At 40.5% G+C, this 23,092-nt stretch overlaps 1 pseudogene; it reads right to left on the bottom strand.

The window, feature by feature from the left end:
- Nucleotides 1-23,092, bottom strand: part of LOC122738668 — a 178,262-nt pseudogene that overhangs the window by 142,453 nt on the left and 12,717 nt on the right.

The raw sequence follows: 23,092 nt of genomic DNA, 5'->3' as shown, positions 1-23,092 counted from the left end.
ATAAAAAAAGAAACTTTTAGAAAAATATTGCTTTGTGAAAATTTTAGGAAAATACTATCTTCCTTTGTCAGGTAAGCATTCTATACAAGTGACAGGTCACACACATATGTTAGAAAGATTCACTTTTCTGACTCTTTTCATGAGCCAGAACCAAAGATAGAGACATCATTTCAGAATCTTTCACTAAGAACCATTTCTGCCCGAGATGGAGAGTTTACATAGTATTTTTCTTTCCTCTTTTTAAAAAAAGGACCCCAAACTGGCAAAAGTCAAGGCAGGGCAAAGTTATTTACGAAGTTTGTTGTAAAGTAAAAATCACAAGATGGAGATTTGTGATTCTTTATTGAACTTGATTATAAAAGTTTTTATCGAGCATTGTCAGATTTGTAAGCTGGGGAGAGACGTTAGATTTACAACTCAGTCTTAAATAGGCAATAGCAGATATAAAATCTGGAATTTAATATCATCTCAGAGAATGTTAAATTGAGGGTCCTAGCAGTTTATACTTTATGAACTGGCACATTGTATAATGCAAATGCTATATTGATTTTTGACAGGGAAGATGTCTCTAAAATGGATTTGAGGCATTTCCAATTCCATTTTATTCTAAAGGCATGTTTTAAACTAAGAACTCTTCCTTTCCATTTAGTGGCAGCTGCTTAACTAAAAAAAAAAAAAAGGAAGAAAATAGCTTTGTGGGATTTCATTCTAGTGAACCTGTTGAGGTCATTTCAGAGGCTGAGAAGAAAATTAAGAAAATATATCGATTGAATTGTCATTTGTCAAGTTTGAACCGATAGGGTTTTTTGTTTTGTTTCAGCAGGGCTCTCAATCCCAGAATTTTGTTTAAGACCTACTTTCTTTGGGTTATTTTTGCAGGCAAGAGAATAAGCATGTTTTGTGTCGGGTGATGTTTCTTCATTTTTTTCTCATAGTCTTTGCTTGTAGAGGTTTTCTCATCTCCTTTTCCAGCTGACGGTGTGTCCTTTCTTTGTTCTAGAAATAACAAGGTACATAAACAGGGTTCTTTTGAGCCTTTTTTGTATGATAAGGTCAAGGGAATATGCTCCCTTTGATGACCTTGTGTTTTGGGGTTTTGTGTGTGTGTGTGTGTGTGTGTGTGTGTGTGTGTGTGTGTGTGTATGAGAGGCAATTGGGGGTTACGTGACTTGCCCAAGGTCACACAGCTAGTATGTGTCAAGTATCTGAGGCTGGATTTGAACTCAGGTCTTCCTGACTCCAGGGCCAGTGCTCTATCCACTGCGCCACCTAGCTGGCCCCTGACCTTATGTTTTAAAAGGACATATTCAAAAAGGGGAAGCTAAGGCCTATAACCAAGGATGAATATTTTAAAAGGAGCATAAGCTGGAGTTTGTACAAATTGCTCAGGAAAACTAAAAAGGATATTTATGTTAAGAGTAAAAAGACAAATAAGGAAGCAATATACCCACTTGTGGGGAAAGGTGGTATATGGTTAATAAATAACAAATAGCACAGTGTCTTGCACCTAGTAGGTGCTATGTGCACCTTGTGCCATGCCCTATACCTTGAACAAAACAGAACAATCTACTAAATGTTTGTTGACTGTATGAATGACAGTGAGAAAGCCACTAGAGTTTACTGAGGGGGAGGTGGTGCTATGGTCAAGTCTGAGTTTTAGCAAAATCACTGGCAGCCAAGTAGAAGATGGATTAAATCAATACAAAACTTGAGGCAAGGGACCATTTAGAAAGCTATTGCAATAGTCCAGGTAAGAGGTGATGAGGACCTGAGTTCTAGGAAGGGGGTTGTGTGAGTGGAAAGAAGGAGACATATGTAAGAGATATTGTGAAGTCAGAAATGGTAAGATTTGGCAACTGGCTGGATATATGGGGTGAGTGAGACAGAAGAGTTGAGAATGACACTGAGGTTGTGAGCCTGGGAACCTAGGGGGATGATGGTATATTCAAAAGTAACAGGGAGGGGGAAAAGTTTGGAAGAAAAGATAAGAAATTCTATTTTGGACATGTTGAGTGTGAGATGTCTAAGGATTATCAAGCTAGAAATGGTTAATAGTTGGTGATTCAGGACAGGGTGCTCAGGAGAGAGAGTAGTGTTGAAGATACAGATCTGGGAATTACCTACATTGATAATTAAACCAAGAAGAGTTAATGAAATCACCAAGTGAGCAAATCAAGAAGACAACCCAGGACAAAGTGAGTATGTCACTAAACATACTAGTGACACTCACTCAGTGAGTATGTCAAAGTCGAAGATCTAGCAAGGGACACTGAGAAAGAACAATTCAATATATAGGAAGAGAAGAGTGAAATGAAAAGCCAGAGAAGAGAGAGTATTAAGAAAGAGAAGGTATGAGGCAGCTAGGTGGTGCAGTGGATAAAGCACAGGCCCTGGAGTCAGGAGGACCTGAGTTCAAATCCAGCCTCAGACACTTGATACTTTCTAGCTGTGTGACCCTGGGCAAGTCACTTAACCCCCCATTGCCTGGCCAAAAACAATACAAAAAAAAAGCACTTTACAAAGAAAGAGAAGGTGATAAATAGTGTCAAATACACAGGATTGAGAAAAGGTCATTCAAATGAGCAATTAAGAGATCCTTGATAACTTTGGAGAAAGCATTTTCAATTGAATGTTGAAGTTTAAAAACCAGATTGCAGATGGTTTAGAAGGCAGTAAGAGAAGAGGATGTGGAGGCACTGAGTATAGACACCTTTTTCAAGGAAAAGGGGAGGGGAGAAATAGGACAATAGCTAGTGGGGATGGTCGGACTAAACAAGGGCTTGTTTGTAGGCAGTAGGAAAGAAGCTAGTAGAGAGGGAGAGATTGAAAATAAGTAATAGAGTGGAAATGACAGAGAGGGTAGTCTGTTAGAGGAGATGGAATGGAATGGGATCACTCGAACAGGTAGAGGGTGTTAGCATTGGTAAGGAGGAAGACCACTTCATCATGTGAAACAGGGGTGAAGGAAAAAATGGCAGAAGGCATTTTAGTGATAGGACATGAAGAAGAGAGGACAAGAGAGAATTCACAGTGAATGGTTTCAGTAAAATAGGGGGAGAGCCATGGGAGGTTTGAAGAAGGATGAAAAGGTTTGGAAGACCTGTTGTGGAATTGTGAGTTGATAAGGAAGGTATAGTGTAGAATTGTCTATCCGCAGTGAGAGCCCAGTTGGTGTTATGTAACATAAATTCTGAATGGACCCAGTAGTAAGATGATTCAGCTTTCCCAGTCTCGACTTTCTGATTCAACTCTATACCACCCCCTACTCTCAAATCCCTTTGACCCTATTCTATCATTAATCTCTCCTTGCCAAATCCTAACCTTGGATTACTGCCACCACCCACATCCTTCATTCATTACTCGCATGTTGCTGAACTGAACTGGAGAAAGTCCTAAAACTATGCTGATTGGGTACACTACAAATATATGTTATCTAATTTCAGCTAGATCCTTACAAATAGCAAGGCATTCTTTCTATTCTTTTCTAGTTTATTCTATATTCCATTAATCCCAGAGACTGTTCCACACCTTCTCTTCTCTCCTCAAGTCTCTCATTACATGCCTCCACCCATGTTGTCACCTGAGGACCTCTGCTTGTATTCCACTGAAGAAATTGAAGCTATTCACCAAGAGCTTTCTCTTTTCCATTTTCCCTCATCTCACATCCCTCTAATATCATATTTTACTATCTTCTTTTCTAGTCTCTAATGAAAAAGCAGTCTTTCTCTTTGCCAAGGTCAACCTCAGTCTTTGTTCCCTCCCCTCCCACTTTCTCCAGCAGATTTTCCCCAATATCATCCCAACTATCTCCACAATCTCCAATCTCTCCCTGCATATTGGTTCTTCCTTGATGACTACAAACATGCCCATGCTTCCTCTAGCCTTAAAAACAAACAAACCAACCACTTCACTTGATCCTTCCATCCCTGCTATCCTCCTGTTTCTCTTCTACCCTTGCCTTAAAAAGGTCACCTGTAGGGGGCAGATAGGTGGTGCAGTGGATAGAGCACCAGCCCGGGATTCAGGAGTACCTGAGTTCAAAGCTGTCCTTGGACACTTGACACTTACTAGCTGTGTGACCCTGGGCAAGTCACTTAACCCTCATTGCCCTACAAAAAAACAAAACAAAACAAAAAAAAGGTCACCTGTAATGGATGCTTCCACTTTATCTTCTCTTACTCTCTTCTTAACCCTTTATAATCTGGCTTCCAACCTTATTATTCCACTGAAACTGCTCTCTCCAAAGTTACTAATGATCTTTCATTTGCTAAATCCAATGGTCTTTTATTTTATCTCTTTGACCTCCCTGTAGCCTTTGTTGATCACTCCCTCCTCCTTGACTCTTCTCTAGGTTTTCAGGACACCATTCTCTCCTGGTTCTCCTCCCACCTATATGACCGCTCCTTCTCTGTCTCCTTTGCTTGATCCTCTTCTAGATTATGCCTTCTAAATATAGGTATCCCCTCAGGATCCTATTGGGTTCTGAGTCCTCTTCTCTTTTCCCTCTATGCTACTTGGTGATTTCATCAACTGCCATGAATTTAATTACTGATGATGGTAATGATTCTCAAATCTACTTTTCCTGCCTCAATTTCTTTGCTGACCTCCACTTTCAAAGCTCCAACTGACTTTCAAGACATCTTGTACTGGGTACCCAGTTGACATTTGAAATTCAATATGTCCAAGATGGGAACTCATTATCATTCCCTCTAAACTTCCCCCACTCCCCTCCTATCTTCCTTATTGTTGTAGAGGGTAACAATAGTCTGCTGGTGGGTCTGCCTGCCTCAAGTCTCTCCCCACTCCCATCCATCTTCCATTCATACTCTAAAGTGACTTTCCTAAAGTGCAGGTCTAAAGTGACCAGGTCACCTTGCTACTCAAACTCCAGTGGCTCCCTATCGCTTCTAGGAACAAATACAAAATACTCTTTTTGGCATTGAAGGGTCTTTATAAACTGGCTCCTTCCTACCTTTCCAGTCTTCTTAAACCTTACTCCCCAACACCTACACTTCGATCCAGTGACACTGGCCTCTTGGACATTCCATAAAAACAACAACACTCCAACTCTCAGCTCCAGGCATTTTCTCTGGCTGTCTCATTCCTGGAATGCTCTGCTTCCCCTGTTCTGACTACTGACATCTCTGGCTTCCTTTAAGTTCCAACTAAAAATACCACCTCCTACAGGAAGCCTTCCCTAACCCCTCTTAATTCAGTACTTTCCCTCTTTTAGTTATTTCCCATTTATTCTGTATATAGCTTGCTTTGTATATATGTGTTTGCACATTGTCTCCTCCTTTAGATTGTAAGCTCCTGGAGGGAAGGGATTGTCTTTTGCCTCTTTTTGTGTCCCCAGTGCTTAGCACAGTGTCTGGCATGTAGTAAGTACTTGATAAATGTTTACTGAATGAATAAATAAATGAATACTGATTATAGTGCTTACTGATCATTATGTAATCAGTGGAGAATTACTAGGTCATCATTGGAAATTTATCAGTTTATTTTCTTGTCCCATCTTTTATATAAGTTTGAGAAACATGAAAAAATAAGCAGTAGATCACATCTATGTGTTTTTCAATTGTAAGAGGAGTAAAAACATTTAATTCCCACATCTAGAATCTTTTCTCCAGGCCACTGAGAACAGAGATATCTCTAAAGCATACTGCTAACAGATCTCATGAGACCCTAGACCACCAGCCATGCTGCTAAACATCAGAACATTCAACCTTAGATCAACAGATCCCAACTTAAAAGACCTTTCCTTCTAGAAGTTGATATGTAGGTCCTTAAGAAATATTGTCATCGGATAGAGCACCGGCCTTGGAGTCAGGAGTACCTGAGTTCAAATCCGGCCTCAGACACTTAACACTTACTAGCTGTGTGACCCTGGGCAAGTCACTTAACCCCAATTGCCTCACTAAAAAAAAAATTAAAAAAAAAAAAAAGAAAGAAATATTGTCATCCAGGCTAACCTTAACAAATGATTTTCTATTTTTAAGTGAATGGCTGTGAATCCTCTTTCTGATCAAAATCACAGGATGTGATTATTTTATTTTTGTGTTTGTTAATTTTTTTTCCATTGCATTTGCCTCAGAAAGAAGAAAACTGGTAAGAGAGGGAAAGAACTAGATGCTTTTAGAAAATATATATTTTAGTGGATACAAAAGATAGATTTTTTTTTTTAGATAGATGTTTTTAATGACTTGTTGGCATTTAATGTGAACTTGAGAAACAACTCTACTGTTTTAAGATGCAAGCAGTAGAATGTGCTGTGTGAAGTGGGATTTCTTGGGACTATAATTTTAGTTTGATCTCAATTTGAATCCAGGCAAAAGTGTTTATGCTGCTGAGTCAATAGTTCATCAGAAAGAGGAAGCTGCCAACAGCTGCCCACACGAAGTACTGCCAACTACCTCCAAATGTTACATTCAGCCCAGTGGGCACAGACTGCTGGGAAGGCTGAAGTCTCATAAAGGTAACAGCAAGATCCTTTTGACTCAATTTTCCCATTGTACCATTTCTCTATTGAATGGGAAAGTTTCTTGAACCTGCTTAGCATGGATGATACCCCTTGAATATGCGTTATTCTAGTACATAAATGAGCTGTTCCATAAAGTATGGCATTGACTTGGAATCCAGTAACACATGCTGATATCAGTGTGGCACAATAGTAGTTCACTCAAAACCAAAACATCATTTGTTAAGATTAGCCTGAATGATTTAATGTTTCTGAGGTTGACAGGAGACTATGTTTGTTGTTGTTTGGTCATTTCAGTGAAGTTAGGCTCTTCATGACCTCATTTGGGGTTTTCTTGGCAAAGATACTGGAGTGTTCTGCCATTTCCTTCTCGAGATCATTTCATAGATGCAAAAACAGAGGCAAACAAGGTTAAGTGACTTGCCCAGGGTCATACACCTAGTAAACTTCTGAGGCCAGATTTGAACTCAGGAAGAGGAGTTTGCCTGACTTCAGGCCTGGCACTCTCTATCACTATGCCACCTAGCTGCCCCCTGACAGGATAGCTGTCCCTGGGTCTACTGTGATTCGAATGCAGGGATTAAAAAAACCCTCTACTACCTGTAATTCTATCATCTTAAAATTTGTAGGTGCCTAGATGTCCCATTACTCATCCCAGGCAACTAAAGCCATTTATTCAGGGAGGTTGCTACAGTATCTGCCATGAGCCAAAGAAAACTGACTTACGGAAAAAAAAACTCCAACTCAAACATTATTGAATGAATATCCTTGGAGAAGCTAGAGGAAAGACCGTACTGAGATATAATCCCAATAAATAATCATACTACTTTTTAATAGCTATAATTCCAATGAACAACCACTTTTTCATCTTCATTTCCTTCTTTTTTTGTTGTGTTTGGGGTTTTTTTGGTGAGTAAATGAGGGTTAAATGACTTGCTCAGGGTCACACAGCTAGTAAATGTCAAGTGTCTGAGGCCAGATTTGAAGTCAGGTCCTCCTGAATCCAGGGCCAGTGCTTTATCCACTGCACCACCTAGCTGCCCTCATCTTCATTTCATTGTAGTGGATGCCTTCTTGAGAAACATAGGACTGAGCTTTCAAGTATCCCAGGAAGGGAAATAGCTTCTCCCAAACTACTAAAGGACTTACCATCCAGTTTCAAAAACTTGTTCCAAGTTTGGTTTGGTTAGATCAAATTCGGATCAAGTTTAGCTAAACAAGAGGTGGCTGCCTTAGGGAAGGTATCATTAACCCTGACCACACTAAGGAGGTAAAGCTGTTGATGAAGGAGACTTAGGAAAGTGATCATTGAAGGAAGCAAGCAGTGTATCCCCCAAGATCCATAATGAGGAGTGAAAGATCTCTGGACTTGAATAACAAGGGAAAATAGATTATCTAGAGTCTACTTGGAGAAGTAGTGGTAGTGGTAGTAGTAGTAGTAGTAGTAACAGCAGCAGCAGCAGGAATAATAGTCATCATCATTGTAGTAGTAGTAAAAGAGTATATTAATATGGTGTTGGTGGTGGTACTGATGGTGGTGGTAGTGGTGGTGGTGGTAGTGATAATGGTAGTAGTGGTGGTGGTAGCAGTAGTAGTAGCAGTTTTAGTAAAAACTTTTATACTCTACAAGATTTAGATTCAAATGCTCTATACTGCAACTAACCTGATATATATTTATAGTTATTCAGCCTCTAGCTTCTGAAGGTCAAACTGGGACCAAGTTATAAGGAAGCTGACTTCAATTCTATAAAAAGAAATTTCAGCCATCAGGCTGGTTGAGTTCAATTCAATAATAGTTTACTAAGTGCCTATTGTGTGGGGGGTACAATGCTTTGGAGAAATACACTGTATTATCTTTCTGCCCTGGGACCACCAGAGGGTGTTAAATGCCCATTACAAAAACAAAGCCCACTGAACTGGAATAGGTGTGGGTCATTAGTTTTGACAAGAGCCTAGGTCTCATTCCCCAAGGATGGCCTAGCCCATTAAAGCTTTTCATAGCTGATTGCTCACCTGTTCTTTATTTTCTACTTTACCTATCATGCTAAAAAAAGACTGTCCCAGAGCCAAGGACCAAACCAAATAAACCAATAGATGGAACGTTTCACCCTAGTTCTTTTGGATGTCTCTGACAGCTGATCTTAGCCCTCAAGCTGTCTTGCCTAGAAAGGAGAGAAGCATCCTAAACTCCATGAGTCAGCTGTTCCATTGCGTTCCTGGCGATTTTTCCTGCCTCTCATGATTCTACACCAGTTGCTTAGCTCCACTTCAGATTAACTTTCATTAACTCATCAATCAAACAATCAATAAACATTTATTGAGTGCCTACTATATGCTAGGCACCGTGCTATCTATGCATTTACACAGCATCCCTGCCCCTCTGCCTCCCAGAGGGTAAAATCTTTGAGGTCAAGAACTGTTTTTTATTTCATCTTTGTGTCCACAGCATCTAGCACAGTGACTGGTCTTAATGAATTCTTGTTGATTAACTGATAATAATTCCTCAATAAATACATATTGCATTTGTAAGAGAAATGAGGACTTCAGCTTTCAGCAAAACTATGGAGGTTTCTGTTTTGGGGGGAAGAGAAAAGTGCCAGGGAATTTTCAAGACCGAAATGCCAAGTACCCACATGTTTGCTCAGCGAAAAAGGCGGAGTGAGAGATAAAGTGAATTCCAATCGGCCTGTGACAGTCTTCTATGACAGATAGCCTGCAGAGCAGAGGAGAACACAGCTGAATAAACCCGAGAGTGGAGAGAAAAATGAATGCAGCCAGGGGGACGCTGAGCAGGATGAAAGATAGCACAACTGTTTGAGACTAGAAATGAAACCTCATTACTGCCCAGGGAAAGGAAGAGGCTGCCAAATGGGTGAGGTAGGAAGCAAGAGATTCAAGAACTTGGCTACTTGAGGCCTCAAATGGAAAAAGATATTGAATAGAAGTATCCTGGGAGGAAAGGATGACTACAAGAGACATGATTAATAAATACTGGAGGAATTGAGCTGAAGGATGTGAAGGGTTTCTTCTATCTATCACCGAGGAATTGGCTGGGTAGCAGTCTCAGGATGGAGACCACTGTGCTAGTGAGGCAGCAGGGAATGTCCTGCTTGCCTAAGGGAGTCCTAGCATATGAACATTCAATCAGCATCCTTATAGTTGCTATTTGGGAGTCTCCCACTGAACTATAGTTACATTAATCCAGGACGGAGGTCTTGATAGATTCAATTTGACATTTTCCATAGCTTCTTATACTCAGATGGATCGTTCTGTCCCTGTAACCTTGTTAACTCCACTCTGGCTTATACCTCCTACAGAAGATAGAACTCTGACATTGAGCTAGAACCCCTTTCTCCAAATCTCTTGAAGAATAAAATGGGCATGGTGGAGCACACCTTTAATCCCTACTACTGGGAGAGGTTGAAGCCAGTACATGACTTGAGTTCAGGAGTTCTGAGCATCGGTGGATCTCAAGCCAAATTGGGTGTCCACACTAAGCAGATCTGGGCTGCCTAAGGAGGGGGCAAACTCACCCAGGTCATTAGAGCTAGTCAAGGCTTCTAAGCAGATCAGCAGTGGGGTCTGGTCTGTCAAAGTGGCCACTGTTCTGGCCTGGGTGAGATGGACAGATTCAGTCTCAAAGTAAAAAAAAATAATAAAAGGAGTAAGATACACACTGAACTTCTATCATAAACTCCTGGGCAGTGGTGGAGAAAGAAACACTGGCTATTAAGTCAGTTATTGACCTCCCTGGCTTGCTTCAAGTTTCAACTACAATTTCATCTTCTATAGGAGGTCTTTCTCGATGCCTCTTTAATTCTACTGCCTTCCCTCTGACAATTAATTCCCATTTATGCTGTATATAGCTTGTTTGTAAATATCTGTTTGCTTATTGTTGTCTCCCATTAGATTGTGAGTTCCTCAAAAACAGAGAACATATTTTGTCTCTTTTTTATATCCCCAACGTTTAGCACAGTGTCTGGCACATAGTATGTGCTTAATAAATGTTTATTGCCTGACTGGTTGGGTTAGGTATCCTTTTCCCTCATGCTTCACATTTATTTGGGTCCCTGTCTGATAGTCTTACCTCATCTTGGAAACTCTAATAACAAGAAAAAAATATTAACTTATATCAGACCTGAGCTGAATCACAAAGGACCAGAAAGAGAAGATTTGGGGAAGGATTAATGGAGCAGACCCATTCCTTAAAAAACAGTATGGAGTCTCTGCAGAAAAATCAATATCAGCCTACCTTATACTGACAAAGCCTCAGTGTGATGACATTCAGAGCACAGGGTGAGATAGATCGATTTCAGCTGTCATTTCATAGCTGACGTTTTTGAATGTGTTGGTCATTGCCAATATGATTTTCTTTCTTTTTTCTTTTTTTTTTTTCTGGGGCAATGAGGGTTAAGCCCAGGGTCACACAGCTAGTAAGTGTCAAGTGTCTGAGGCTGGATTTGAACTCAGGTCCTCCTGAATCCAGGGCTGGTGCTTTATGCCAATATGATTTTCCATATTTGAATGTATAAAAAAGCATTTAGCAAGTACCTAATATGTGCAAAGTACTAAGGCTAAGTGCTAGGGATATGAACTGAAAAGCAAGATGGTCCCTGCTCTCAGGGAGCTCATATATTCTAGGATGTTTCAGCTGTCAGATGGAAAGACCCCCATGATCCTTGGGGCACAGTAGGCAGAGCAGATGTTAATGTCTCTTCTTTAATGTTATTTCCACTGATAAATTATTTGTTTCTGATGCTGAACCCTCTGACCATTCCAGGGATTTTATCTTTTCTGGGTCTCCAGCAGTTATGAGTGCTAAGGAGGAAAGGGAGATAGCCTCTGAAATTGTGAGTCACATTCCCACAAAGATTGATTCCCTGCATGATGGCTGTTGGGGGCTGGGCTGACATAGGGCTAATAGTGAGAGAGAGCAGGTGGTGTGGTAGAGCAGAGTGAGGACACTGTGAACCCCCAGGGCTCTGGGGCTTGAAGTCTTGGACTGCCTTCACAGGGATCTTAGAGGAGGAGGTGGTGGTGGTAGTTAAGGCAATGGTGGTGGTACCTTGACCTGTTTGGAACATACCACCAGCTGCCTCTCCTCTAGGGTACCTTGCTGAGCCACCTAGGCTGGCTTGCCTGCCTGGTAGGTGCCACTTGGTGGGGATGGTGGGCTCCTTATTTACAGGAGTTGATGATGGCTGGGGGGGGGGAGGCAGGAAGTAGGGCCAATAGTCTAGGAATTGCTGTTCTTGGGGTTCTTGGGCTTACCTGCCCAACGATGGTAGTGGTGGTGGTAAGCAAAGTAGGTCCATTCTCCATAGGTATTGCTCCCATCTATGATGTCTGGGGGAGATAAAGACAAGTTAGAAGCAGGGACAGTGATTCTGGGTTGTGTTTTTTTTCTATTTTTAGGGTTTGGGTTCTGGGGTAATTTGTAATACCAAGGGCACAATTTTGGAAAGAAAACAGATTTGGCATCAGAGACCTTGGACTCAAGGCCTGGTTCTTCTAGTTACTGACTTCCTGTACATCTCCAGCCATTCCATTGCCACTTGACTCACTGTAACTGGAAAACTGGACTCTACCCTGCAGGTGGCGTCATTCTAACCATTACAACCCCCTGTAAACTCCCTGAGTTGTGATAAACTAACTTTGATCTAATCTTGCTCAGTTCTAGGCCTCCATAGTCCTTCCTGCATATCCCCAGCCATGCTGTCTACCTGGGCTATATCATCTCCACTCTTTCCTCACCAGAAAATAGGACTCTGCCCATGGAACCACCCTGGGCTATGTTAGGCCAGCTTTGACCTTATCTAAATGCTTAGTTCCAATTGATTCAAGAGGATTTGGAAATGCTCCCTGTCAGACCATCATGAGGGCTATCCAAGGAGGACCCCAAGTTCAGTTGTCTTTCCCATTAGACTGTGAGTGTATTGAGAGTAGGGGCTGTTTGGGTTTTGCCTTTCTTTGTATCTCCAGTGCTTAGCAATGCCTAGTAGGTGCTTAATAATTTGATAGTTGACTCTCTGACTGCTATAGCATTTTTTTGCCACTTTATCATAGAGTTGAGTAGAATATGTATTTATTCATCTTTGGGATGATGAAGGAGATGAATGGGTTTCAGAGTTGATATGGTAGTTTTAAAAAATTCTTATTTTGATCTGTGTATTTAGCTATTTTGGACCTCATTTACATCCCTTTCTATTATTATTATTATTATTATTATTATTATTTTTGTGGGACAATGAGGCTTAAGTGACTTGCCCTGGGTCACACAGCTAGTAAGTATCAAGTGTTTGAGGTCGGATTTGAATTCAGGTCCTCCTGAATCCAGGGCCAGTGCCTTATCCACTGTGCCACCTAGCTGCCCACTTTGAATTTTAAATATAACATTGGCTCAGTCCCATCACAATATTCAGAGGTGAATCTTGTTATTGTCATCCCCCTTCCTTTTCATTTAGTACATAGTAAATTTTTACTATGAATATTTAAAAATGAATATAAATCAAACTGATGTTCAGTTCCAACCCTCTCCAGCATTTCCTGGACATCTCCAGTCATAAGTCTCTCCCTTTCAGCTGTGTGGTCTTTCCCTACTAGAATGTAAGTTCCATGAGCGCAGGGACTGGTGGGTTTTTATTCGTAACCCTGGTGCTTAGCACGGTGACTCACACATAGAGAAGCTTTAATAAATGCTCTATCTATCGTCCATCATTCTATCTACCTTTTATGACTTGGCAAGTCATTTATCTTTTCAGAGCCTCAGTTACTTTATCTACAAAATGTGGGGATTGAATTAGCAGGCCTTTAAGGTTCCTCCTAGTTCTAAATCTATGATCTTAAGATTTTATAGAATAACAATGAACAAACTATCTTCTCTTCTGTATGTAAACTGTGCTAAAACCCCTAGAAAAAATCCTCTCCAGGCTTACCGGAACAATGTCTTCTTTCCTTCACCCACCAATCTCAGCATACCTGTAAAATACCATTATTTTCTTCCAGGCATGCAAAGAACAACCTGACAGTTTCCTAAGCATCACTAAAAGTCCCATTTTAGAACATTTCAATACTATCCCTTCCCTCCAACCAGGCAGAAATCCAGCATGAGTGTAAATGAATTCAAGAGTTACAGGGGGGTTCCATCCTTCTCCAGTTCTGAGAAATACCATTATATGCGGTAGATTTAGAGGGGGAGAAATAAGTTAGTAGTAAACAAAATACATTTCCTCTCAGTAGGAACAAAGGACTACTTTTTTCTAAGTCACATTCATTTTTTTTCATCAAGTAGTTACTGAAATCTATTGTGTTTATGGTGCTGTAGTAGAGGCAAAATGATCACAGAACCACAGAATTTGAGAGAGCAGGGAGGGACCTCAGTGGTTATCCAACCCATGCGTGGGGGGAGGAAGGGACTCCAAACCCAACTCAACCTTTACACTTGTAAACCCGTATGATACTTTACTTTTCTTCCAGGCATTCAAGATACAATTTGACAGTTTCCTAAGCATCATTGAAAGTATTTGAGAAGGGGCAGCTAGGTGGTGCAGTGGATAAAGCACCGGCCCTGGATTCAGGAGGACCTGAGTTCAAATCCAACCTCAGACACTTGACACTTACTAGCTGTATGAGCCTGGGCAAGTCATTTAACCCCAATTGCCTCACCAAGAAAGAAAGAAAGAAAGAAAGAAAGAAAGAAAGAAAGAAAGAAAGAAAGAAAGAAAGAAAGAAAGAAAGAAAGAAAGAAAGAAAGAAAGAAAGAAAGAAAGAAAGAAAGAAAGAAAGAAAGAAAGAAAGAAAGAAAGAAAGAAAGAAAGAAAGAAAGAAAGAAAGAAAGAAAGAAAGAAAGAAAGAGTATTTGAGAAGGGGCAGCTAGGTGGTGCAGTGGATAAAGCACCAGCCCTGGATTCAGGAGGACCTGAATTCAAATCCAACCTCAGACACTTGACACTTACTAAGCTGTATGAGCCTGGGCAAGTCACTTAACCCCAATTGCCTCACCAAAAAAAAAAAGAAAGAAAGAAAGAAAGTATTTGAGAAGGGGCAGCTAGGTGGCACATTAGATAAAGCACTGGCCCTGGATTCAGGAGGACCTGAGTTCAAATCTGACCTCAAACACTTGACACTTACTAGTTGTGTGACCCAGGGCAAGTCACTTAAGCCTCATTGCCCCGCAAAAAAATAAAATAAAATAAAAGTATTTGAAAAAACCTTAACATTGCTTCCCAACCCTAGGTAGAAACACAGTTTGAGTATAAAACAACACTCAACAAGTGTATATAGTAGAAAACAGGATATAGTTCTGCCCTGGAGGAATTTAGAATAATAGGTCTGTGCCTTCTCTCTTCCTTGAAATCCATCCCTTGAAACTCAGCTTAAATTTATATTCAGGGGGCAGCTAGGTGGCCCAGTGGGTAGAGCACCAGCCCTGGAGTCAGGAGGGCCTGAGTTCAAATCCAGCCTCAGACACTTAATACTTCCTAGCTGTGTGACCCCAGGCAAGTCACTTAACCCCAATTGCCTCACCAAAGAAAAAAAAAAGAATTAAAATTTATATTCACTGCCACCCCTGCAGCCCTGCATGTGGGGACTTGAGTTGAGGGCCCAGACTGAAACACCAGAACCATCATTGGAGTGAAGCTTTGCAAAGCTGGATATGCTCTAAGAAGTTTTTAATATCTTTCAGGAAACAAATGATTGACCCCAGAAAGAGGTTGAATCATCTGAGTCTCCAAGAGTCTTTCCGGGTAGACAAGACAGGGTTTCTGGAGCAATGTAAACTGTTTATGTTTTGAGGCAGCTAGGTGACCTGGAATCAGGAAACCCTTAGTTCAAAACCAGTCTTAAGGGGCAGCTAGGTGGCGCAGTGGATAGAGCACCGGCCCTGGAGTCAGGAGTACCTGAGTTCAAATCCGGCCTCAGATACTTAACACTTACTAGTTGTGTGACCCTGGGCAAGTCACTTAACCCCAATTGCCTCACTAAAAAAAAAAAAAAAAACAGTCTTAGACACTACTAGCTGTGTGAACCTGGGCAAGTCATTTAACCCATTTTGCCTCAGTTTCCTCATCTGTAAAATGAGGGTAATAATAGCACCTACCTCTCAGGGTTGTTGTGAGAAGGTGTTTAATAAATGCTTGTTCCCTTCCCCTACACCTACACCTCTGGAGCCTCCCCCACAACTCAGGCCAAGGTAGTCTACAGGCTGTGCCACTTACTTGTTGTCTGAATACAGCCAAGTCAGTTTATCTCTATGAGGCTCAGTTTCCTAAGCTGCCCAATCTATGTACAAGCATTATCATATAGAAAGAATTTTGTAAACCTTCAATACTCCAGTGGATCTGTGATCTTATCAATACAGAGAGTCCTTCTTACAATGCAGATTGCAACCAATCCATACTATACCGATTCTGTGTAATTTATGTCCACATCTTCTCAAAAATCTGCCAGAGGAGATTCCCACAACATGATGAGGGTTTTGTTTAAGTCCTCTCAATACTCTATGAATATCCCCACTAGGTGAAATTTAAAAATGTATTACTTCTATATAGAACTTTAAGGTTTATATAGACAATATAAGCCTTAAAGTGAGATATAATTGTAAACTATTATTACTCTCATCCCACCTAGTCACCCCCATCTGACTGGAGACAGCTTCTATTGCCCAATGTGGAAGGGCTCAAGGACATTTTTTATTATTCCCCTTCCCTCCAGACAGGCTCATAAGGCCATTTTTTGGTTGTTATTGTTCAGTAGTTTCAGTTGTGTCTGACTCTTCGTGACCCCGTTTGGGGTTTTCTTGGCAAAGATACTGTGGTTCACCATTTCCTTCTCTGGTGCATTTTACCGATGAGGGTTAAGTGACTTGCTCAGGATCACACAGCTAGTAAGTTCCTGAGGCCAGATTTGAACTCAGGAAAGAGGAGTCTTCTTGACTTCAGGCCTGGCACTTTATCCACTGCACCACCCAGCTGCATAAGACCGTATGGGATCATAATAAAACACTAGTTGTTTCAAAATGCTAAACCAGATTTCGTTATAGAATACCCTTATGCTGAATGATCAATTTAGGGATGGTTAAACACATTTAATCACATTAACTGGAAGGAAAGTAGCCACCCACAAACCTGTCCTCATTTAGGAATGGGTCCACACTGAATCCCACTATTATCTGTGACAGCCTCTTCAACTATTCTCCTAGCTCCCTGGGAGAGTCTACACTGGTAACATAATGAGAAACTTCTATAGCCTGAGGAATATGGGTCTAGTTTACCTGTTACTCTAGCTCTGAGCACCACCCAAAGACATGGCCACCCACAGACCAGCTTAACTAACACTGTGTGTAAGTAGGTTGAGATAACAGTGCTCTATCTTCTTTCCCAGCCCCTGTCCACTTTTCTCCTTTAATAGATCCATTCCTATATACTTCTCCAACAGTTCTAGACCACTGAAATAAAATTTCCCAATCACTGAATATTTCTTGTGAGTTCCAGTAGAGGTGGATTCAGAGGCCTTTGCAATGTTTTGTGAATTATATATTCCAGGACCAGCGGATGGTAATTTATCTTGGCTTCCTCTGATTTCTCTGACTTCCTTTCAGTCTCAACTAAAATCTTATATTCTACAGGGGGCTTTTCTTTTTTTTTTCTTTTTTTTTTTTTTTTTAGTGAGGCTATTGGGCCTTTCACCTTTATCTCTTGAATATGCCCCCTTCTCTCCTCTGACACTGCCGCCACTAATCACTTCATGTCTTGATTACTTCAAGAGCCTGCTAGTGTAGAGTCTGCCTGCTTCAAGTCTCTCCTCACTCCCATCCATCCTCCTTTCTGCCACCAAAATTATTTTCCTAAAGCACAAGTCTGGTCATGTCATCTCTTCTACTTAATAAACTCCAGCGGTTCCCTATACTTTCCAGAATCAAAAACAAAATCCTCTGCTTAGCATTCAAAGTCCTTCATAACCTAGCCCCCTCCTACCTTTCCAGTCTTCTTTCTTCCTTCCTTCCTTCCTTTCTTTCTTTCATGGGGCAATTGGGGTTAAGTGACTTGCCCAGGGTCACACAGCTAGTAAGTGTCAAGTGTCTGAGGCCAGATTTGAACTCAGGTCCTCCTGAATCCAGGGCCGGTGCTCTATCCACTGTGCTACCTAGCTGCCCCCCTTTCCAGTCTTCTTAAACTTTATTCCTGCCATTTACTCTTCAATCCTGAGACACTGGTCTCCTGACTATTCCAATAACCAGGCATTCTGTCTTGGGCTCTGAGCATTTGTCCTGGCTGTCTCCCATGCCTGGACCATTCTTCCTTCTCAACTCTGCTTACTAACCTCCCTGGCTTCCTTTAAGTCCCAACTATAATCCCATATTTTCCCAACTCCTACTAATTCTAATCCCTTCTCTCTCTTAATTCCTATTTATCCTAAATAGCTTGTTTGTACATATTTGTTCACTCATTGTAAACTCCTTGAAGGTCATTTGCCTCTTTTTGTATCCCCGGGACTTAACACAGTGGCAGGCATATAGTAAGTATTTAATAAATGTTTATTGACTGACTGACTGACTGACTATTGAGTAGGAGAGTAACTTGATCTGTTCTTAAGGAACATCACTTTGTCAGCTGACAGAGCTTCTTAACAACCTGCTATAATACCCCAAGCCCTTCCACTGGACACCAGAGAGAAGATACATTGTGTGGTCTCATTTATTTTGGTAGCCATATTGACTTAGTTGGATCCACCTATCAGTTGGTTTAGGACCTTGAGATTCTGCTACATGAGGACAGATTGAAGGAACTAGGCTTTCAGAAATGGTTCTTAAACCTGTAAAGACTAACATGAATTGATGCAAAATGAAGTGAGCAGAACCAGGAGAACATTGTAACAGCAATATTTCATGATGATCAACTGTGAATGAATGACAGCTATTCTCATCAAAACAACAATCTAAGACAATTCCAAAGAACTCAAGATGAAAAATGTTCTCTACCTCCATAGAAAGAACTGATGGAGTCCAAATGCAGGTTGAAACATACTATTTTTTATTTTCTTTATTATTTTCATGTTTTGGGGGGTTGTCTGTTTCTTTCACAACTTGACTAATATGGAAATATGTTTTGCAGATTGCATATGTATAACCTCTATCAAATTGCTTTCTGTCTCAGGGACAGGGAAGGGGAAAGAGGTAGGAAGAGAATGTCTAACCCAAATTCTTTTAAAATGAATGTTAAAAATTGTTTTTACAATGGAGAAAAATAATAAAATATTATTTTTTTAAATGAGTACTTAGGTTTGTATGTTTAAGTTATAAATGTTGTCTTATCACATCAGAAGATCTGGTCCAGTGATTAGAATATTGTCTTATTAAATTAAATGGTAGGGATCCAAAAGTTTTAATTCATAATGAGTCTAGGATAAGACTTTTTAATTTGTTTTATTATGCTCCAAGACCCTTCTGAAATTTCCTAGCTTTTATTAATCACTCCAGGCTCAGCTTAAATGCTCCCTCCTATATGAGGCTTTTCCTCCTCTTTCCCCCACCATTTGTCAGAAAATTATTTGGAGGTGATAAAGAAGAAAAGACTTCCTTTAAGTTCTAGCTAAAATCCTACCTTCTACAGGAAGTTTTTCTCCATCCACCTCAATGTCCCTCCCTCTGCTGTTTGTCTTCAATTTATCCTGTGTATATGCTGTTTGTACATAATTATTTGCAGGTTATTTCCCTAATTAGACTATGAGCTCTTGAGAATAGGGACTCTCTTTTGCCTTTCTTTATTTCCCTGGGGTTTAGCACAGTGCTATAGTAGTGTTTGTTTACAATAAATAATAAATATAGTGTAAAGAAACAATAAATACTTATTGGCTGGCTGACCTGAGCTGTCTTCAAACATCTGAATGGCCCTCACATGAAAGAGGGATTAGATACCTTGGCAACAGGAAGCAGAACTAGGAGCTCAGGGTTTTAAGTTGTCCAGAGGAAGATTTTGGCTTGAGGAAAAACACTGACATCTGGGGAAATGAAGAAAGCCCTCCAGCTTTTTGTAGGTTGGATTTGAGCTGAGATGGGAAAGAAGTCAGGGACCTCAAGAATTGGAGGTAAGGAAGGGAAGCATTCTATTGGAAAGCCACAGAAGGATTGAATCTACGAAATGATAAACACAATGACAACATGATTCTTAGTTCTTTCTACCCCCCCCCCACCCTGCCCTTAGGTCTCCTTGAAAGTAGGATTCATCTGGGTCAAATCCAACCCCAGCTTGGACTGTTTATATAGATAACTGAAGGATGAGATTTTGCCTGTGCAAACCATGCCTAGGTGGAAACTGTTTTGCTGTGATCAACTTGAGGGGGTGGGGTGGGGGCAGGGCAGGGTCTATATTTTTCTCTGATGTAATCTTTTTTTGTGTGTGTGTGTGTGTGTGAGGAAATTGGGGTTAAGTGACTTGCCCAGGGTCACACAGCTAGTAAGTGTTAAGTGTCTGAGGCCAGATTTGAACTCAGGTACTCCTGACTGCAGGGGCCGGTGCTTTATCCACTGGGCCACCTAGCTGCCTCCTCTGATGTAATCTTGACCAAGATTTGAGGGACCTAAGTCAGGTATCCCCAGACTTAATTTTTTTGTTGTTGTTTTTTTTTTGTTCAGACTTAATTTTAATATAAGATACCTCCAAATCACATCAACCAATTAGATTTAATGACTACAATTAGATGGGTGTATAAACTGAGACCCCATTGCTATTAGGGGTCTTTGGTCTGAAAGAGATGTCCAATGACCATCCTTTTATTAATAATCTGCCAGCCTATTAATAAAATGATTAAATTACCCAGAAACTATGTCTCTCATATTTTTAATTGTCACAATTCCCAGTCTTCTGCTCTTCCTATTTCCTAAGTCACATAAATTGGACATAGGCCTTGAATTTGGTTGCTTTAAGAAACTGTCACATGTTACCCACTGAGGGAGAGAGGGCAGAATAGCTAGGAGAGTAGAGAGAATGAGAACTGGAACATGGTGATAAATTTGAAGAAAAAAAAAAAACTTTTTGTGAGATCACATGAGCAAGGGATATTAAGTCCTATAGGTTCTTTTCAGCTCTGTTTTGGACAACTAGATGATGCAGGGAATAGAAGTATAGGACCTGGAGTCAGGGAGATCTGAGTTCAAATCTAGCCTCAGATTATTACTGTCACTGTTGTGTGACAGTGGGTAAATCACTTAATCTTTGCCTGCCTCAGTTTCCTCATCTATAAAATGAGTACCTACCTCCCAAGGTTTCTCTGAGGATAAAATGATATAATATTTGTAAAGTGCTTTGCTTAATCTTAAAGCATTATATAAAAAGTGTTAGCTATTATTCATCAGTATCACCATCATTATCATCATGATTGAGTTGCTTCATCAATTTGTATCTCATATTTTCTGTAGGATGGGACTATAACACCACCTCTTACCTTTTTTTTAAAAAAAGAATGTTTTTATTTTATTTTTTCTCAATTACATGTAAAAACAATTTTGAATATTTGTTTTTTATGATTTTTGAGTTCCGAATTCCCTCATTCCCTTCCTTCTTTTCCTCCTCCTTGAGAAGGCAAGCATTTTAATATAAATTATATATCTGTAGTCATGGCACAGTGGATTTTCCTGAGTTCAAATCATCTTCTCGAATTCAAATCTGGCCTTGGACACTTACTAACTGCGTGACTCTGGACAAGTCACTTAACTCAGTTTGCTTCCATTTCTCATCTATAAATTGAGCTGGAGAAGGAAATGACAAACCACTCTAGTATTTTTATCTTTGCTAAGAAGACCCTAAGGGGCAGCTAGATGGTGCAGCTGATAGAGCACCCACCCTGGATTCAGGAGGACCTGAGTTCAAATCCGGCCTCACTTAACCCCAATTGCCTCACTAAAACAAACAAACAAAAAAACAAGAAGACCCCAAAAGGGATCACGAAGAGTTAGACACAACTGAAACAATTGAACAATATGTCATGCAAAACATATTTTCATATTAGACATGTTGCAAAAGGCAACACAAACCAAAAAATAGAAAGAAAGAAAAAAACAGAAAAATAAAGTTTAAAAAGTATGTTTCAGGGCAGCTAGGTGGCTCAGTGGATAAAGCACCTGCCCTGGATTCAGGAGGACCTGAGTTCAAATCCGGCCTCAGACACTTGACACTTACTGGCTGTGTGACCCTGGGCAAGTCACTTAACCCCAATTGCCTCGCCCAAAAAAAAAAAAAGTATGTTTCTATCTCATTCAGATTCCATCAGTTTTTTCTCTGGAAGTAGGTAGCACTTTTCATCATAGGTTCTTCAGAATCATTTTATCTTTTGATGGGACAACTGGAATTTTGTGAGAACAAAAGGGTTAATGTTCTTGGGGAGAACAAGAGATCAGACCTTCTGTGTTCAGGAAGCACAGAACACTAAGGCATTTCATTGACCAAATTCCAAGCCTGCACTCACCTGACAAGACTAGCAATTTCATCAAGTGCACAACCTCCCCTAATGCTGAGCAATATATCAACAGCCACAGTTAATGGAGTGGAGGGGTATGGGTAATTGCCTCCTTTTAAGAAACTTTTGATTGAGGGAAAATGACTTCAATGCTTGTCTGACCTACTAGCCTAGAGCAAAGCACTGGGACTTAAGCTTTGTTATTATACTCCTGACTGCCACTGACTTGCTCTGTAGTGTTGGGCAAGTAACCACCCCATTTTCCCCCCAGAATCCTCTCAAAAGCAAATAATCTCAGAGTAAAAAGGACCTTAGAAGTTATCTAGTTTGACTCATGTCTGAAGCATGAATTCCCTCTACACAACATCCTTGACAAGTGGTCCTCCAAGATCTACCTGCCAACCTCCAGCCATGGGGAAGCCATTACCTCCCAAGGCAATCTTTTCCATGTTTGAATAGCTCCAATAGTGAGTATTTTTTTCTTGTTGGTAGAAGTACTGCCCTCAGCAGTCAGGCAAAATAAGTCTCATCTCTCTTCCACATAATAATCCCTCAAGTACTGGAAAACAATTATTATGCCCTCCCCCACCAGTCTTCTAAAAAAAATATAGCTAATAAAAATATCTGAGGCTGGTAGTTGGTGCAATGGAAAGCATGCTCAGCCAGGAGTTTGAACTGATGTGGGATGGAATTAGGGGTCAAAGTGATCGTGAGTTGTCCCAAAAGAATTACAAGATTCAGTGACTCAGTTTCCCAAGTTTTATTGCAATACTGTGAATGACCACAGGGAGAGAACCAGAATAGTGGAAAGGTATCTCTCGAATAGTGAAAGAAAAGACAGTTATATTTATAGTATGGATAAATTGATTATCAGTCTCATTATAATAATCTCTACTTTAGGGATGTACAGGGGAGGGCCTATCCTAATTTGGAGTTCCTAGGGTCCTAAACCAACCCCCGAGGCAGGTACCTTTTTCAGTGGAGGTGTGTTTTGGGGAGTTTACATGTCATAAGGTGAATCTGGGGACAAATTTGGCCTTTTCTGTGCATGTCTCTTTCTGGTTCCCATGCTTAGTTTCAAAACATCTTCATTTTTCATTAGAATTTCTATAGCCTGTCATTTTATTTAAGGTCTTCATGGTCTAGCTCCCTCTGTTCCCA

Source organism: Dromiciops gliroides, chromosome 2 (assembly GCF_019393635.1).
Source record: "Dromiciops gliroides isolate mDroGli1 chromosome 2, mDroGli1.pri, whole genome shotgun sequence".
Lineage (NCBI taxonomy): Eukaryota > Metazoa > Chordata > Mammalia > Microbiotheria > Microbiotheriidae > Dromiciops > Dromiciops gliroides.
This window is presented reverse-complemented; position numbering and strand designations above follow the sequence as displayed.